This window comes from Pinus tabuliformis, chromosome X, assembly GCF_031772625.1.
Source record: "Pinus tabuliformis cultivar Carrire ecotype Pingquan chromosome X, CPIR1, whole genome shotgun sequence".
Lineage (NCBI taxonomy): Eukaryota > Viridiplantae > Streptophyta > Pinopsida > Pinales > Pinaceae > Pinus > Pinus tabuliformis.
In genome coordinates this window covers 676,814,118-676,834,135 of record NC_142308.1, presented here as the reverse complement: position 1 = coordinate 676,834,135, position 20,018 = coordinate 676,814,118, and positions in this window count along the sequence as shown.

The window sequence follows — 20,018 nt, the reverse complement described above, 5'->3', positions numbered from 1 at the left end:
TGTTCCAGGTTTGAAGAAAAACTTACTTTCTATTTCTTTTCTAGAGGATAAATGTGATAGGATTGCTTTTTTTGATGAAAAGGTTTTGGTTTTGGGTAAGAGCTCAAGTATTAATAATTCTAGGGTAATTAGGATTCATGAAAGGACAATTTATAAACTCTTTACAACCCTATATAAGCCCCTTCTCTGCTTGGAAGTGAGTCCTTGAGAACTATGACATAGAAGGTATGAACACCTTCATATTAATATTTGTCCATCACTAAGTCAAATGATCAATGATGTCCCTGAATTGAAGTAAGAACATGAAGGGAACTGTAAGGGATGTGCTCTAGGCAAGAATGTAAAGAAGCCATTTGCAAGAACTGACACTAGATCTAAGGAAATTTTAGATCTCATACACTTGGATGTATGTGGACCTATGGTAGTTAAGTCTCTTGGTGGGCATCAGTATCATGTAACCTTCATTGATGATTACTCAAGAAAGACTTAGTTATGCCTTCTTGTTGTAGTTGCTACAACCACCCCTCCAAAATTTTGCCTATGCTTTGATTTTGGAGCCTACCTTCTGTTTACAGGGACTCATCTTCCAATTTTGTCAAGTATTCATGCCAATGTTGAAGACTTATCCTTCCATGCAGTGCTTGTGATGTCTTCTTTTAACCCCGATCTGAAAATTTTCTAACACAAGCCATCTCATGCCTTGACGTTACAACATTGATGGTATTCCCTCTAGGAACTATGCAATCTATTGTCTTTGAAAATTGTGTTGGGCCTTGAGGATCTGAACTACACAATCATGGAAGGCAGGCTAGTCTTGAGCTTAGAAACTGCACAAGAGCTTCTCTTCCCCTCAGAAATTGAGCAATTCACCGAGGAAAGGAATTGCACAAGCCCTTGAGCTTGGGAATTGCACAATCCCATCTTCTAGTGTGAATAAGAAGTTTCTCAAAAAAGTAGAGCTGGCATCCCTAAAAAATAGGAGTTGCACAATTAATGACCGTTTAAGTCCATAAAGTTGCTAATTTTGACTTTCAGACAAGTGGCACTTTTTCCTTGATTTTAGGCATGTGCGTCATAAACCCTAACCCACCTAGATCTATTTATAGATGACCATAGAGATAATTTTCACACTCGATCTTGGAGATATATACTTCCCAAGGAGATCAAGGAAGTTTCAGCTAAGTTTGCGACACTTTTCTAGGTAAGTTTTGCATGTGTTGCTTTTTGTTGCCTTTTATGTCGCTTTTTATCACTCTTGTCGTTTTTGCTTCTATCTGCATTATTTTTCATGTTTCTTTTCATAGTAGCTAGTGCTTTAACTTATATTAGCTTGTTCAAGTCTTGGTTAGGTCCGTCGTTCACATTTTCCAAGCGTTGCATTGATTTCTTTCCTTTTTCCCACTAGTAGTTTCCACTACTGGGACACTTTGTGCATGTTCATTTTTCCTTTCTCATGCTTGTTTTTGTCACTTAATTTTCACTAATATATCTTCCCCTTAGCCAAATCTACATTATTTCCTGACCAAACACTCATATTTGTCACTATTTTTATCCTTTCTCGCAAATTTTCACAATCATGGCCAACAATGGTCTTCTGTAACTACGCATTTCACATATTCAAGGGGCAAGCTTCTAGATGGGCCTTTGAGACTGAAAAATGCATAGTCACTAGATTTCCCAACTGTGCATTGCGCATTCCCAACCATCAGCATTCACCCCTGGCCACTAAGACTGTGTAATGCGTAGTTTCTCCGTTCAGTTTGCCCAACTGGGGACTGCTCATTGCGTAGTCTCAAGACTCTAGCTGTCACCTTGTCTACTGAGACTGTCAAATGCGTAGTTCAAAAGCCTAGTCTCTCACCTTTAGCCTAGGAATTGCGCAATCCTTCCTCTCAGTCATTCAGTTGCTACCTTGATCTTACTGAATAAGATTGTTTTGCTCGAGCTAATTTTTGTTTTCCATGAGTGCATCTTATCATGCAGGTACTACAACCTTTGAGGTTATCTCTCTCCATCAGTTGTTATCATCATGGAACCAAAGAGATATGCCTCAAAAGACATCACAAAGAGAAACACCGGTGAAATAGTTGAGAGTGTCCCCGTCACTATGCCATTTCTTTCAGACACTCAACTATTCATTGAGAAAGATTCAGACATTACATGGAACACAGTGAAAGAAGCATTCACGACAACCAACTACAAATAAGATCTTCAAGACAAACATGTTTACATCAATGTCTAGAAGTTAGGATTGCACAAACATATAGGTTTCTGACATTTCCTTGTGTAGACATTTTCAACTGGATCTTGTCACACATAGATGCAAAGAGCATGACCCTTAGCAGTTCCAGTGGACAAAGGCTTGCCTCTTTTATGGCACATGATTTTAAGTGTCTGTATCATCTACCGCTGCTAGAAGCCTACATGGATTCCCACTTCTGAGCAGTCACTAGTTACCTGAGCGCAAAAATGTCGTCAAAGGTTGGGTGAAAGAGCCATCCAAATTCCTCCAGACACCCAACAACACTTATAAGAAAAAATCTCTCAGGAAGGAATTTCAATACTTGATATTTCTATGTTGCTAGATCTATGGTCAAAAGAGTACTGATACATTTCCCGAAGGTAGGGAATTCTTGCTACATTAGATTGTGAAAGAAGGAAAACCATTTAACTAGTCAGACTTGTTGGCTAAAACATATAAGATCCATGTGACTAACTCCAAGAACCCTCCTAAGGGTAATAAAGCCAGGTTATACATGTCTACTTACTTGCTAGATGCGATATGTGCTCATAAACCTTTTCCTGGCATGAGTTGGAATTGGTCACCAAAGGAACGTGCTGTGCACATTTACTGCAAGCTTCTTTCGGAGTGAAACTACAAAGGAGTCATGGAGAAGCTGACGGATCACTTCCTCATCCTATTGTATAAGATTATTTTTTAGGAAGAGCCACCTTGCATGTCCCGTGAAACGATGGAGGTAGTGTAAGAATTGGCTGATTGGTTTGCCTCACTAGATGACACTTACCTCAGAGTGTTCTATGGTGATCTGATTAAGAATATTATATTTTTATGCTAAGATCCTCCTCAAATTAGAAACAAAATGCTTTTCATGTGCTTAAGGATTCATGAGTTTTGCAAGTGTAAAATGAGTTTTTATGTTAATTTTATGAGCAATTTTAACACAAATAAGAGATTGAATAACAACATAAAAATGTACAGAACATCACCAAAAACACATCACAATAGGAACATGATGAAGGAGTTCACCCCTCCTGTGCTACGTCTCCTTGGTCCAGCTTTCAATGGCTTGGGCATCTCTATTATGATCAAAAGTGTAAAAATATGTGTTTACAATGCTCAAATGATTCTGAAACCTGCTCTAATGAGTCTAGAATGTCCAAAAATGGCTACCTATCCTCTTTTTGCATCCAATTTGGTAAAAAACTAGAGAATTTATGACCTCTCCTAGTTTTCCCACTATTTTCTCTACATTTCCCCCATAATCCAGTATCATCCTACAATTTCTCCCGCCAAGTGCTCTAACTGAGCGAAATTTTCATCGAAAATTGGGCGAAATTGTCGAATCCTTAAAACGTCCTCTAACGCCTTAGTTTCGAAAATTCTGGCCATGTTGGGGGCCACGTGCCCGGGGGCTAAGGCCAATGACTCGCCCTCACCGGCCAAGACCCCCACTCCACCTCTTGCATTAATGTTCACATGACGACAAATTTTGATGGTGGTTAAGGTTTTGGGGCCGTGGTTAGCCCCTAACCATGGTCCGTGGACCACGGTCAGGCGTTAACCACGGTCCCATCCCCCAAATTGCAAACCATACGACTTTAATTATATGCGCCTCATCCATATGGTTAAGTAACACCGTGTGGGTGTGATGGTAAGTGGTTGGTCTATGTTATGGGAGGTCGCCGGGTCAAGCTTGACCTACGCCCTATCTACCGTAACAAATTTTGTCATGCCACGAGGAGGACATGTGGTAGCCTTAGGCTTAGCCACGTGTCACCTCCTCATTGGCCCCAAACAAAAATATGTGGACCAATAGAATGATGCCACCGAGCCTGGAGAATATTCCAAAGAATATGTTGAAGGAATATACCATAGGAATATACCAAGAATATTCCTTTTTCTGACTGGGTTGTACGGATGCCCAGTCAACATCCCTGTCAGCACCTGCAAAATTTTTACCTGTTTGACAAAGTGAACAAAACGCATTCTGGGAGCATATGGTGTCTGTTTCGTGCAAAACGAGTTGCACCGGATTCAAGATGACGAGAACTATGCATTCATTTAGGTTCCACACCATTCTAATGACTATAATTTTTGAGCATAATTTTGAGCACCTGATCAGAGAGTCAAAAGTCTTCACATCTGCTACCAAGGTATGCCATCGACAAGTTGGTCATGCAGGAAGTAACTTACCATCTTTCCATAGGTTTTTTAGGAGTGTTGCAAAGGAAGAATAAAGTGTGAAAATTTCATCTATCACAACAACTGGAAATTATTTTCCTAATTGTTAATTTATTTGTAGTTTGTTATGATAAATACCAAATAATTATCACTGTGATTTTCACAAATAAATATTGTGGAAGAAAAATAATGCTGAAAACTAAGAAAATATAGCACACACACATAAAAATGACACCATTATTTTTGGACAAATTTCCCTAGAAAAGCCCAACTTGGGAAAATGGTGCAACAAATGAGGGTTTTATTATTATGTAGCAGTGAGAAGTTCTGAGTACAACCTGGATGCTGAAAAATAGTAATCCTATAGTGAAAATATCAACAAAGATATCTTGAGGGAAATTACCATCACTTTGACCAATCCCGACAGTTGAATGCTACTAAAAAACAAGCTGTCCAACCAGGCCTGTGCAGGCTCTGCATCAACCTCAAGCTTCCTACTGCCTAAATTTTCTGCTAATCAAGTTGTCCTACCTACTGCTAGCTGGGAAAATTATTGTCTGGCACTCTTAGAATCCTTCCCTACCTCTAGAAATGAAGACGTCTTTCCCTCTTAGCAAATCAAACTACCTTCCTAGGCTTCTACTCTAGGACTACACAACCTCTTGGAGAAACTTTGGCCTCTCTAGAAATGCACTCAATGGATCTAGAAAACTTCCTCCAGCCTCATTGTCTCTGCCCCTCACTATCTCTGCTTCGATGTTTGGCTCTCTGACAACTATTTTTGCTCTCTGGAAATCGATCTATCAAGGAAATCGATCTGCTAAAGTGTCTTCTCCATCACCACATCGATCTCTTCTTATATCCTCCTGTTGAGACTCTAATGACTGAGATTAAATCTTAATCGATGGCTCAGATCATTTCTGGATTGATCTGTGTGAGTTTATAGAAACTTCTCACCTTGAATTAATTAATTCTGATTAATTAACCAATTTTCCTAAGTTTAGACTTAGGAGACATTAAAAAATAGGCTAATAATCTAATTAAGTCATCTCTAGGTTTAATTTCCAAAAACGATTTTTGGGTTTTGGAGATCTCATGTATTCTAGCCTCTCCACCCAATTTCATGGCTAGAACACATATGATGCTACAAAAACTAACACTCCCGCTTAGCGAGGACTTTGTTCTCTCTAGTGCTGCACATCCTGACACAACACCATATCTCTATATCAACTCCTGTTGCACAACTGATGTCTAGCCATACTACCCACCAACCACTACACAACTATGATGCTGCATATGTGCTACTGCTGACACTGCCATACTGTTGTCAACACTGCATCTGCATTGCAACTACCTCTCATATATTGCTATTGAAACTGCAACTACTACAACTGAGAAGCATCTAAAATATTGAATCATCTGTGTTCAGTATGATGCATTTGTATCCCGAGTCTATAACTGCTACTAGCATATGCACTATCACTAAAGAATCTATGCTGCTGCTAACTCTGCACTGAGCCACCTGCTCTGCTTTCAACACTATACCATACTTCTTAGTATCTGAGTGCTACTAGACTAAAACTGTCTCTCCGGTATTGACTACATCAGCTTTGTTACACTAAAAAATGTCACCATGACCACTTACAGTTAGTATGGCTCAAATCAACAGTCATGCTACCCTCTTAGGCAAGTCTTATGCCTCTGTTATCCATCTCAAACTCAAAGAAGAGAGAAAGTCTTGTCAAAAATATGTTTATCTCTGGGGTCGCAGGTTCTCTCTAGCCTTACCTGCGGGGACGCTGACCATGTTCACAAAAGGTGCGTCCTTGGACGCTCTGTATGTTAAGGGACAGGTGCGTCCTTCTGTAAAAGGCAAAATGCGCGAGTTTCATCTTAAAAAAGTTACTTGTGGTTACTTCTAGAACTTTCTAGAGGTCGGTTTGATGAATTGGATGCGCCTCCAGTTGGTTCATGTATCTCTATTAAGGGGGAACTTATCCCATCAATAAGGGAGCTATCCCACCCAAAGAGGGGGATTATCCCATTGATGGTGGACCTGAATAACCTCTTTACAGCACTATAAATAAAGACATTGAGCCAGAGGGAGGAGAGGTTGGAGCTATACATTTTCTTTGGGTAAATGCTGCAGGAATTAGGACTCCCATTTAGAACCTTGTGAGGAGAGATTGTCTTTGCTTGATTCTACTTGGAAGTGGGTGAGCTTTGTCAAAGTAGAGGAAAACCCTTGATGGACCCTGGGAGGAACTTGCACAACACCAAGGCCAGGTTGTAAGAGTTTCTTTGTTTCGTTATTAATACAAACTGGTTTATTTTTCTCAATAGCTTGTGTTAATGAGTTATTTCATGTGTTCCTTGGTCTGCATGTTGAATATATGTTTTATTATATGAAATGCAAGTGCTTGGTAATTGTTTGATTGTTTGTGGTTGCAGGAATTGACTTGAAGGAGGAGCTCATCCGGATCGGCAAGGACGGACTACAACAACGCGTTTTGGAATAAGGTAAGCCTAAACACTTGTAGTTTTCATGTTTTAAAAGGTATATTTAGAGAAAGATCACTCCATTTTGTCTTGTTTGTCGCTAGAGAGTTTAGACTCCTAGGGAGGTCAGTTGTGTCCGCACAAACGACTTTTTCCGCCACGACAAATTGGCGACTCCACTGGGGAATCCATTAATGAGAGAGTCTTTTCCTTTGTGTGAACTTTGCTCTGTGAAAATCACTTTTATTTTCTGGTTTTTGACTGTGAGAATTAGTATTTGGGTGGCTTAGCTTTAGATTTAGTTAGATTTGGTTTTTCTCAACTTTTCCAGAAGGACGCACCCTCTGAGTACTGCACAGTGCGTCTTTGGACGCGCTGTTGCCGTTTGCACAGAGCGGGCCCGCACCTGTTATAACGGGTTGCCTGCGTCTTCCTGTAAAATTTAGGAAAATTCCATTTTTTGCTTTAATTGCTTTTAGATTTTGATTTTTCTTAGTGTTTTCTACCCAGATCCTTTAGTACCCTGTCAAGAATTTTCACCTGAACTTGTTTTGTGAGCTTTGAGTGTTTTAGTGGATTTCAACGAAGTTTAGGCCTAGGGTTTGATTTTTCAATAGGTCCTGTAGTGACTTTGACGGTAGAAAGTTGTCCAGCCTTAGATCTCTCTGGTTAGTCAGCCTTCTTAGAAGTCGGGCCTGTCGTAAAGTCTCCTTGTGTGAGCAGCTTGCCATTTAAGTTGTTTTGGGTCAAATTTCGAATTACTTGTTTATAAAGTGTTGATTTCCATTTTACAAAAGAACAAAAAGATTAGAGTTTTGTTTTGACTAGTTTTTGGTTCTGCAATAAGCTAGTCCTTGATTTGATTGTGATCAAGTAAAACACCTTAGAATAATCATTGTTGGTTTTGGCCTCGTTAAGATTGCTTAGAGTAAATTTACCTTTTAGTTTGCTTATGAGTGCATTTTCATAGATTTTAATAGTTGTTAAGATTGATTTTTGGTTATATTAGATTTATTTGCTTTATTAAAAGAAAAATACAAAAACATCTTCTTTAAAAGTCTTGTTTCAAGTAGCTTTTTGTTTTTGAAAGAGAAAAAGAGTTTTTTCGTGCATGTAAAGAGCGGTCATGTTTTTTATGCTTGGAAAAGACAAACGAATTGTTTCTTTGATTGTCTTCAATTAAGAAGTTGCTTTTATAAAGATTGCATTCTCTCAACTTTTTAGTTAAGCAATTCATCGAAAAAGTAAAGTAGTGGGTAAATCATCCTAGGTGCATTTTGTAGTGGTTTCGAGTCGAGTCAACACACCACTGGTTTCACTTCCATCACCTTTTGACTTAAGAAACAACCTTAAAAGTAACGCTTAAATTAAAATCAATCTAGTAATTTTTATTTTTCTAGGGCTCTGAAACACCAACATAGCTTAGGCTAGGGTCTTGGAGTAGGTGAGTACTTAACTCTCCAAGACTACAAAACCAAACAGATAGTTTATCTTGAGTAGATTAAATCCAATTGTTTCAGTTATACTCTGGGAAAGCTCCTCTTAAAGGAGAAGCACGAGCTCGTGTCCGAACCAGTGAGGGGATCATTCCTCCCTCGTTGGGAACGACGCCAGACAGTACGTATTACAAACGGTAAACCTCGGATTAACCATTGTCGAGGAGCCAGGGGTCACTTATCGGTAAACCTTGGATTATTGTCAAGGAGCCGGTAAGGGGATTGAGCTTGTTACTCTGCCCTTGCGTGCTGTCGGAGTTTAGACTGTTCCCCCAGGTGTAATTGTTGTGATTGGTAACTTTAGTGACCATAATCTTTAGGGTTCTACCGAGGTGACGGTGGAGGGAAGGTCCCACTGTACCTGGAGCAGACGTCGGTTATACTCACTTGGATTTTCCGGGGGGTTCACTTCACTTCGAGACGGTTAAAGTGGAGGAACTTGTGCCGGTCTATTCATTAAGCAGGTTGCCGGGGTAACTGTTCCACCCGCCATTTCTGTACTGAATCCTGCGAGGTTGGGCCTAATCACCAACTAGCGCTTTTGGTCCGGAAGACTACTGTTTGTGTGTGGTTTGACGCTCTAGATTATTTAGGCGTGTGCTTCAAATTTGTTTGCTTCTTTAGAAGACTTTAGGTGGTTTGATTTGAAATTTTTACTTTGTTTTCGTGTGTTGTAGTTAAAAATCTTTAATTGTGGCGGAATTACCGAGACAGTCCCGTAGACTTCGGGGCCAGTCTCCTGAAGTTGTTTCTGTGGCCGAATTGTTGAGAAGATCCCGTAGACTTAGGGGATCCCCTCCTCGAGACGACCCGGGTAATTTAGAAGGGTTAAAGGTCCTTGTAACTCCTCCTAGTGACAGTAGAGTAGGTTCACCTGAAGAAGGAGAATCTTCCTTGGTAGTCCATCCAGATTACCAAAGTTTAGAAACAGGTTACAATCCCGAAACTGTTACAGTTTCCGAGCTTGCTGGTAGTTTTTCATCTGCCAGTGAAACAGGCGAAGAACCTGAAATTTCCGAACCTGTTACTCCAACTTCTAGTGTCCCTGATTCACCGAGAATAGAAAGAATTATCACCGAAAATCTACCTTCTGGTTTGATTGCTATAGAAGAACTTGCTCCAGAAGAAGATATAGGTGTCTCTCACCTTGAAGGTCAACTTACTATTGATCTAAGGGAGCGTGAATCCATCTTTTACAGTCCTCCTAGAAGTACTTCTTGGTACCTTGCGTTAACCAATTTTTTAGACAACTCAGTCGGTTTTTCCACACCTCGTACTCCTTTTCCACCTGGAGGTATTCATACTCCTGTAAATATGTCTGGTCAGTCGTCCGTGTTTACACAAAGTCCTGAATCTTTTTTACACGGCGGTCCTTCTGTTCCCACTGGGTATCAGTCACTTTCTGGTACCTTTGCGGGGGCATCTCCTCAACCCATTGATCATGGGTTATTTGCTGGAAACAGTGGTAATATACCATTGGGTGTAGGAGACATTTACATGATGTCAGGTTCAGTTCCCGTTTCCCAACCTCAAGGTGGCCAATTACCGCCTGGGGGGCAACCGCAGTTAACGCCTGGGGGGCAACCTCAAGGTACACAAATTGTGTCTGGGGGGCAACCTCAAAGTCAGTATGTACCTATGGTGCAATACTTACCTCAAGGTCAACCTCAGCCTCAATATGTACCCCAAGGTCAACCTCAGTATCAATATCAACCTCAAGGATGGCAACCTCAAGGATGGCAACCTCAAGGGTATCAACCCCAAAGTTATCAACCTCAAGGGTACCAACCTCAAGGTCAAGGTCAACCCCAGTATCAGTATTTACCTCAAGGTCAATACTCAAGTCAAGGTTATCAACCGCCTCAAGGTCAGTCATATGTTCCAAGTATGGGAACTGCACCTTACAATTATCAATCCTACCCTCAATCTGGTTATGGATCTCAGTACCCTCAACCTGTTACGGGTCAGTACCCTGGAATGTTAGTGTGGGATCCCTCACAGGGTCAACAGGTGTTGCAGCCAAGTGTACAGATGCTTCCTCAAGCTGGACAACCCGTAGTTTCTGGTCCAACCCAGCAACCGCAACCTGTCCAGCCAAATGTTCAAACTTCTGTAGCTTCGGTAGTTACTCAGCCGTCAATTGCACCTAGTACTCCATCTCAAACGGCTGCTGCAACTATCGCTACATCTACCATACTTACTTCTGGAGTATCGACGGCTCCAGTTTCTACTGTCCCTGTTACCACACCTCAGACATCTTTACCGTTGTCTGGATCTACGATTCAAACCACGGTCCAGATGCCTGTAGGTCAGCCTGGTATAAGTACGGTTGTGACTACTCAACCTCAATTTGTTCAACCTCCGTACCAGGGACAGTACCAACCTGGGCAAGCTGTCCAACAACCGGTTTACCAGTATCAACCGTATCCTGGGTACACTTATCAACAACCTCAACAACCCCAGTACGGTCCGGTTAATCCTGGTTTTCCAGGAGGATATAATATCCCAAATGCGACTCCTGTTCCTAGTTATCCTGGATATCCTCCTCCTGGGGCTGGTATTGTGACCCAGAGTTTTAGAGATCCTAACCGGCAGTTACCGTTTATTGCAACTTTGGATTTACCCGACTTGACGCGCCTAACGAACGATCCAATTCAATATCTTCAGTTCTGGCCGCCAATGCCAAATAAGTTGCCCAGTGATATACCCAAGTTCGAAGGTAAGTCTGGAGAGGATCCGTCCAATCATGTGATGACTTACCACCTCTGGTGTGCTTCGAATTCTATCTCAGATGATTCCATCCGCTTACGTCTTTTCCAGCGTACACTCATTGGTCTCGCGGCCAAGTGGTACATTGAGTTACCACGGGCCTCTTTTTACAACTTTAGCCAGTTAGCTACCTCGTTCTTAACTCACTTTCAGTTGCCGGTCAGATACGATAACGGCACGGAGTTATTAACTTCACTAAAACAATCGACGTCCACGTATATTTCTGATCACATTCATGAGTGGAGACGTCGAAGGAGATTAGTGAAAGTTTTTATCCCGGACCAAATCTTAGCTGAATGGTTTGTCAAATCATTATTACCGAAGATTACTGAAGATGTCGCTAAGGCCGGAGTAGTTACTGAGGAGCAAGTCATTGCTCAGGCACAATACCTTGACTTAGTTTACACTCAGTCGGGTACGTTACACGAGAAGATTCCGGATCTTCCAAAGTCGAATCAAATCGCTGCTGCTCCTTCGGGATCTCATGCCGCTGATGGTATGATTGGTATCGTGACTACGAAGAGTAAGAAGAAGTCTTCCAAGGCCTCCAATACTCCAATTATCACTTTGCCTGATTCTCCGACAGGAGAGTCTTCTCCTCCTGAACTTACCGCCGACATTCACGCTGTAGAGTCATCTACGGCCAAATCAAAAAACGGTGGAAAGAAGAAAGGAAAGAAGAAGGCTAAAGCAGACAAGGCTCCAAAGGAGAAAACTGAAAAGTCGGAAACCAATGACGAAAAACGCAAACCTCGATATCCTTGTCTTATTTGTGAAGAGGATCATTTTACGAGAGATTGCCCTCATCGGGCCGAGGTTGTAAAAATAGTCAAAGGTTCTCCCACTCCTGCTGTGTTAAAGAATCCATTTCCAGAGCAGGAGAATAAGATGATAGGTTCTTCTTCGAATGCCAGTGAAGAACCCATTTTGATGATGTCTCATGTGAGGATTGCGACTCGATCGCAAGATTATGGTAGTAAGGCTCCTGTTGATGGCAAGGAAGCAGAATCTTCTCACTCTAACCCATCAACCTCAGCTCCTGGTTCCGATCCACTACAGATCGAAAAACCTAACCCAGACTTAGTGATTAAGCCGCCCGCCAAGGGTGTACTTCGAAGGTCTGCTTTCAATCCACATGCGAGAGCAGCCCAGAATTACAACATTGTTGAGGACTTAGCTGTTTCACCTTCAGCAATGTCGGCACTCGAAGTGCTGCAATCATGCCCAGCACAACGGAAATTGCTTTTGTCGGCTATCGGAGCTGTCGATGTTCAGGACCCGAACCTAATGATCTTTGATCTAGAAAATAGTACACCACGTCTCCCCCATCAAATGGCTTTCCAAATTCCAGTGATAGTCAAAAACAGGCCTATTCATCGGACTGTGATTGATGAGGGAGCTTCTACGTGTATTATGTCGATTCAATGTTGGAGATCGCTTGGTTCTCCTTCGTTGAACCAATCCCCCACCATCCTTAAGGCCTTTGATGGCCGTGGGTTCCGTCCGTTTGGTATTCTACAAGAATTGCCTATAGGGGTTGAAGGTAAAACCGTTAGTCTGGATGTGGAAGTGGTTGATGCCCCTCTAGACTACAACCTTCTTTTGGGTCGAAGTTGGTCATATGCTATGACAGCGGTCGTTTCATCGGTCTTCAGAGTAATTAAGTTTCCACATAACGGTAAGATCGTGACTATTGATCAGCTGACATACTTTTCATCCGACCCAGCCTCTTCAGAGAGTATCCAGCATGTTGGTAAAACGACAATCCCTTATAGGGACGTTGGTGTAGGTTTAGTTAAGGATTCCGGTTTACTGGGAACTTTTCCTCTCCCTCCACTCAGCGCAGATCCTTCGTTTGCAACCATTCATATGATTACATCAGAAAACATTATTTATGATGATCCTTGGTTCGTCCCATCTGACTCTGAGATAGACTCACTCGGTGATGTTATGCCTTTGAGTCCATATGAAATTGCTTATGAAGCTCTCATGTCTTTTACTGACTTTCATTCAACCGAAGTCGACCAAATGAATGTGGTCAGTGAAGAGTCACTTTTCACCTCACCCTTAGAACGGATAACGTTTCCCGAAGTCGTGTCATCTGACGAACAACTTCGCGAAATCCTAAGTGTAGACGATCTACCATGGGAAGATCTCCATCACAGATCTTCGTTTTTACCTAAGGATGATGCATTTGAAAATGATTTTTCATCTATCTTTACCGCTGAATATGTCAAAGACGCTCAGGATCCAACGAAACATTCTGATTCAGAGTTGAATTTAGGGAATATTTCTCGTACTATTCCCATTGATATTTCAGTGAAGCCCGGAATCGAGGAAAACATTCATATAGGTGCCGCATGTACTGAAGAAGAAATCCAAACTTACAAGGCCCTATTCCAAGAATTCCGCGACGTGTTTGCCTGGTCTTACGAGGAAATGCCGGGAATTGATCCTGCCATTGTTATTCATGAAATAAAGACCTACCCGGATGCTAAACCCATCCGGCAACGGTTGCGTCAAATTCACCCTCGAAAAGCGGCTGCGATTAAAGCAGAAGTCGAAAAGCTGTTGAAAGCAGGTTTCATTTATCCGATCCCGTTAACGGATTGGGTATCGAATATTGTTCCGGTCAACAAAAAACAAGGAACAATAAGAATCTGTATCGACTATAGGGATATAAATCGAGCTTGTCCAAAAGACAACTATCCTACGCCTTATATCGATCAAATTATTGATGATTGTGCCGGAAGTGAAATGTTTTCCTTCATGGATGGTTTTTCGGGCTATAATCAAATCAATATTCTACCTGCCGACCAACCAAAAACGGCATTCATTTGTCCATGGGGGACATTTGCTTATTGCAAGTTACCTTTTGGGCTTAAGAATGCCGGGGCCACTTTTCAACGGGCGATGTCTTATGCATTTCATGATATCAAGCACATTGTGCAACCCTATCTCGATGATTTGCCTGCTCATTCTTTACATCGAGCTGATCACCTTGTCCACCTACGAGCAATCTTTATGAGGTGTAGGCATTATCGAATTCGGTTGAATCCCCACAAGTGTGTTTTCTGTATAGAAACAGGTCGATTGCTGGGATTTGTTGTTTCAAAAGCCGGCATTCGCGTCGATCCCTCGAAAGTCGAGGCTATCATCAAATTGCCTCCTCCTTCGAGTTTGCGCCAACTCCAAAGTTTGCAAGGGAAAGCGAACTTTTTACGCCGATTCATCCCAAACTACGCCGAGGTCACTAAAGGTTTTACACGGTTGTTGAAACAGAATGCACAATTCTTTTGGGACGAGATTGCCCAACAATCTTTTGATGCACTTAAACACGCGTTGACCCATGCACCGTTATTGCATCCTCCCAACTACAACCAAGACTACTTCTTATACCTCGCAGCTTCGCATTCCACCATTGGAATGGTGTTAGTTCAAGAAGATGAATTCGGAGCGGAGCATGTGATATATTATCTTAGTAGGACCTTGAATCCAACTGAGCTAAAATATTCGCATGTGGAGAAATTGGCCCTGGCAGCCGTTCAAGCTGTCCAGCGTTTCCGTCACTACATTCTTCTCCGCAAAACTACAGTTATTTCGGATTGCAACCCTATGATTTATATTTTGACAAAACAACTGCTAGGGGGCAAGTACTCTAAATGGATTGTTATCCTGCAAGAGTTCGACTTGGAGTTCGAGAAGTCCAAGTCTAAGAAATCCTTAGTTTTTGCGGAATTGATGTGTGATTTCCCGAGTGCTGACACAGAGACTGTGGCAGAGGAGTCCATTGCGGACGAATCTTTGTTTCTTATCAGTACTGTAGATCCGTGGTACGGGGATATAATCATTTATCTCCAAACCCAAACCTTTCGGCCTGAAGCTTCCAAAGCGGAACGTCGAAAAATTCGGTTTCAATCCCAGCCATACAAAATTATTGGAGATACACTTTATCGCCGGGGGGCAGACTTAGTTTTTCGACGTTGTTTAACTCACGAAGAGGCTGAGAGGGTTTTGAATGATTGTCACTCTGGAGCATGTGGCGGTCATATGTCTGGGTATGCCACAGCTCAGAAGGTGTTGCGCGCTGGTTATTTCTGGCCGTCTATGTTTAAAGATTGTATCATTGCAGTCAGAAAGTGCCACAACTGTCAAGTGTTTGATCGCAAGATGCGCGCTCCACCTGCTCCTCTCCACCCTATAATTGCCGTTGGTCCATTCGCCAAATGGGGTATCGACTTTATTACTTGTAACCCTCACTCGGCCGGGGGGCATGCGTATATCATCCTTGCGGTTGATTATTTTACTAAGTGGGCCGAGGCGATGCCTACATTCGACGCAAGCGGCAAAACAGCTGCAGTTTTCGTATTCAATCATATCATAACTAGGTTTGGTGTCCCACAAGCAATCATTACTGACCATGGGAGCCATTTTCGAAATGTCATGATGACTGAGCTTACAAGCCAGCTTGGTTTGCGCCACGATAGCTCTACTCCTTATTATCCGCAAGCCAACGGTTTGGTTGAGTCTATCAACAAAGTTCTAGTTACCATGATCCGACGAACCATTGGTGTTCATCGGTCGAATTGGCACAACATGTTATTTTCAGCGCTATGGGCATACCGAACCTCAGTGAAAAATTCAACAGGGTTCACTCCTTTCCAGCTAGTTTATGGCTTAGAAGCTGTGTTACCCATTGAATGCGAAATCCCATCACTTCAAATGGCTGTCGAATTACTTCCAGCTACTTCCGAAGAGGAGACACGTTTATTGTACTTGGCTAAATTAGATGAGACTCGACGTGACGCTACATTGGCAATCGAGACTCACGCGAAACGAATGAAAGCTCAGTATGATAGAAATGTAACCCCTCGAAGTTTTTCGGAAGGAGACCTAGTACTATTATATGATCAAGCTAACGATAAGCTAGGTGCCGGAAAATTCGTTCCCATGTGGCATGGGCCCTACATTGTAAAGCGAAAGCTAGCAAAAGGGGCTTATGAGCTAGTTGACTTTGATGGGGACTCTTTGGGTAAACCCAGAAATGGACTTTACCTAAAGAGGTATTATGCTTAAATGATGGGAATGGAGAATTTTTTAGATAGGTTAGATTTTCTTTCTAGCTAGCAAGTGTGTTAGTTTAGTCAGTGTGCTTAGCTTAGAGAGTGTGGTTTTTCGTCGTTATTCTGGCTTATCTTGGTTTTACTCTTGATATTGCAGATGTCGACGCCTCTCCAAACATATATTGGATTTGCTGATGGTGCTTGTCGTAGTACACGGAACATCTCTTCCGCAGCTTGGGTTATCTATTCGCCCTCTGACGAGTTAGTTTCTATGCATGGGGTAAGCCTCGGTCAAACAACGAACAACATTGCAGAATACAGTGCAGTGATTGAATTATTATCCGAATCTATTTCATTTGGAATTCGACGTTTGACAGTGAGGTTAGATTCTGAACTTGTTGTATTACAGCTTAATAGAGTTTATGCCATTAGGAATCCTGTGTTATTAAGGTTGTTTTTGAGAGTGCGTCTCTTGGAACGTGAATTTGATTACATTGAATATCAACATATTCCAAGGTCTTTGAATACATTAGCAGATGCAATTGCTTCTCGAATGTTGGACAGACATTTACGATAATCATGCAAGTAAATTTAAAAACATTTCATCACATATGTTAAACAAGATAAGCCGGTAATAGTGATATATATAGATAGAAGTGTGTCAAAAAATATATACATCGTCTTCGATCATAGGTTGAAAACACCTTATGATCGGCAAAATGATAGTACAAAAAGTCAAAATGTCACATGTGACTACAAAAGTGACTAGTCAATCACTGGTGGTGCTCTCTGTATGACACCACTGCGCGGGCTACCTTACGCAAAAATCTCCTAAACGGTCCAGGGACCGCGACTACAAATGCTGAAGCCTGATAGGAATATCGTCCATAGTAGTCTCAGGTATGTCTGCCGTGAGACGCTCTAGATCATGCTCCAACTCAGCTAGTACGTCTGCAGCCGCGTCCTGTGGGGCCGGTACCGGTGCAGCTGGATGTAGTCTATCAAAAGGCCGGAGGTTGGCTGGACGCTGTGGACCAACATCTGCATTTTGAAAAGTTTTACTATTAGTTTTGAGACGATATATATGAAAAATAAAAAAAAAATACATAATTAGAAAACTTGTGAAAATAAAAGTACCTCTGTCGTCCCATTGTTCTCCCTGTGGAAGAACCATGTCCGGATCACCTCTGAAATCCATTCCGGCATACGGAAAGTCCTGTATCGAAAAAACCTGGTCCTCTAACCAGTGAAAGTAACTATCTGAGAATCGAACCACTGCCGCGCCCTCGTCAGGATGCCGGGCCATCACCGCAACCCATCGTATCAGCTTTGGCTCCCGAGGACCCAAGATATCAACAGTGAGTTGCTGAGGGATCAACATTGGAACTCTCTCCAAGGCAAAGCTCACGACTATAGGCCCATATCCAAAAGTCTTTAGTCGTCCGTTCTTTGCCTTGGTCAGTTGGCTCTTCATATGAGCCGACACAGCTTCACACCAGTTGAAAATGGTGCCTTGGTAACAGTCAATTGCCATCCGCATTTGGGATCCGGAAGCAATGTGTAAAGCGGCCGCGCCGCAAATTCTGGTAACCGTGAACGCTATGACTTTGAGTTCAGGCAGAGTGATGTGTTTTATCTCTATGCCTTTTGAATGGTGAGCCCCACGTGTGCACCAATCCTCGCGGAGACTATCAAGGGATTGGCCACCCGGCCTAGTCCCCGCAAGATTGAGTTGCTCACCTCTGTTTGGCAAGCCAGTGAGAAAGTATACATCCGAGGGCTCTATCTCGAGCTGGTGCCCTCCTATGTAAAAGCATTGTTCTTGAACGTTCCATCGCTCAACCAGCCATTCCAAGAATCTTACCTGGCCCCTCATGCCCGGTATGGTCCAATATTTGTATAATCCGCATGCTCTTAGGGCATCCAGAGAAGGTTGGTGATTTATTGCAGCTTCATCTTCCTCTACATGCTCTCTTTCTCTCCAGTCTAACATGATTAATGCCCTGCATATCAAAAATAGCAATTAGAAATTGATTTGGGATTTTTGGTAGGTTTTTGAGGGAGTTGGGGTTTTGAAATGCGCACTTCTCGGAAGACGCACCCCGGCTTTGTAGCACAGGGCGCCCGGACGCAGCTGGCCTGAAGGCGGGCTGCGTCTTCCGACCGTTTTCCCGTATGAGAAAAAGTCGGGGGACGCAGGTCACCCGAAGGGCACCTGCGTCCGCCGAGAGGCGCATTCCAAAACCAAAACCCCCCCAAAAAATGAAACTAAGACCTAAAAATTAATTCTAAACGGATAGAAATGCAGAGTAGGATGTGTAAAATACCTGGATGAGACGGCGTTCGATTCCGACGGTCAGATTTTCCGCAGCGACCACGGGAAGTTTCTTGTCAAAAGCTCCTTTTTCAACCTCCAAAGTCAAACGGTAAAAATGACATGGTAAAAGGTCTTTTTATAGGTTTTTTGGATGAATTAGTTCATTTTTTACCATGAAAAGATGTTTTTCGATGTATTTTTGCCTATTTTAAACAGGTATGAGTAATGTGTCGCTTTTGTGCAGGACAAAGGGATTTCAAGGGAAATTGTAATTTTTTCACAAATAAAATATCAGAGTCATCTTTTAAGCCCTTTTCTGACTCCTAAAAAATGAAAAGATCGCCGAGCGTTTCTTTTACACTCGTTAAAACGGAATTAAAAGACGGTCCCCTTTTAGCTCTTTTCTGACCGTAAAATCAGGAAAAGATTGCCGGGTTTTTGTCGTTTCGAACTCGATAAGGAAATAAAACGACGTGTCCTTGATCGCTTTTTACTTTTCAGGTCAACGACACTATTATGAAAGTACTCCTTGGTCGCAAGATCAAGCGGTTCCCCCAGGTATTATTTTATACTTTTTCGGGCTTGAGGGACACAAATATACGAAAAAGTTCAACGTGGAGTCTCCTTTTGTTTTTTCAGACTCTCTAAAAATGAAAAACGCCGAGTTTCTCCTATACTGGGCTCGTTAAACTTTTACAGTAAAGGACCTGTTCAATTACAAACAGGAACGAACCACTCCTTCCTAGGGTTCGAATTTAAACTAGGTTGGACTTGTCCGAAGGATGAGCTTATAATCAAGCATATGTTATCCTCCTCAAGCTTGTTAAAAATAAAGAGGTACTTGCCAGAAATGGTGGGGGAAAAGAGAGAAGAATGAACCTGTTTGTTACCTTTTGTCTCAAAAGAAACTTTATTACCACTCTTGAACACGACACTTTTCATTCACCTGGGTTGGGAAATCTTTTACCTCACAGTTGACCAAACCACTTTGAAAGTCTTTAACCGGGTTCCGGGGATTAACTTTGAGTTATTCGTCACCAAGCCATTGTCGTGTCGTTATGTGTTCAAGAGGTCTGCAAGCAAAAACTTTCATCTGCAAAATACTTGTCATCCATTTGACCATCCCTGAGTCAGTCCTTACAGCAACATTTCTTCAACTTGAACAATGATTTCGTGTTGCGGGCTTGCCTGCAACGGGTCGCTTTCTATCGACATCGACACATTATCTAGAAAGATGACTTAGGAATCGACAGCACCTTGAAGTCTGCATGCATCAATGGCAGGTTTCTCGCCTTTGACGTCAGTTTACATCATTGACTTTCGATCAAAGGATTCCGTGAAGTGTTCGACATCAAAACATCTATTCACATTTCACGGGTTGTGCTTGGTACTTTGAGAACCATTGACATTACTGGTGGTTTCTCTCATGCTTGTTAACAGTTTGCATCATC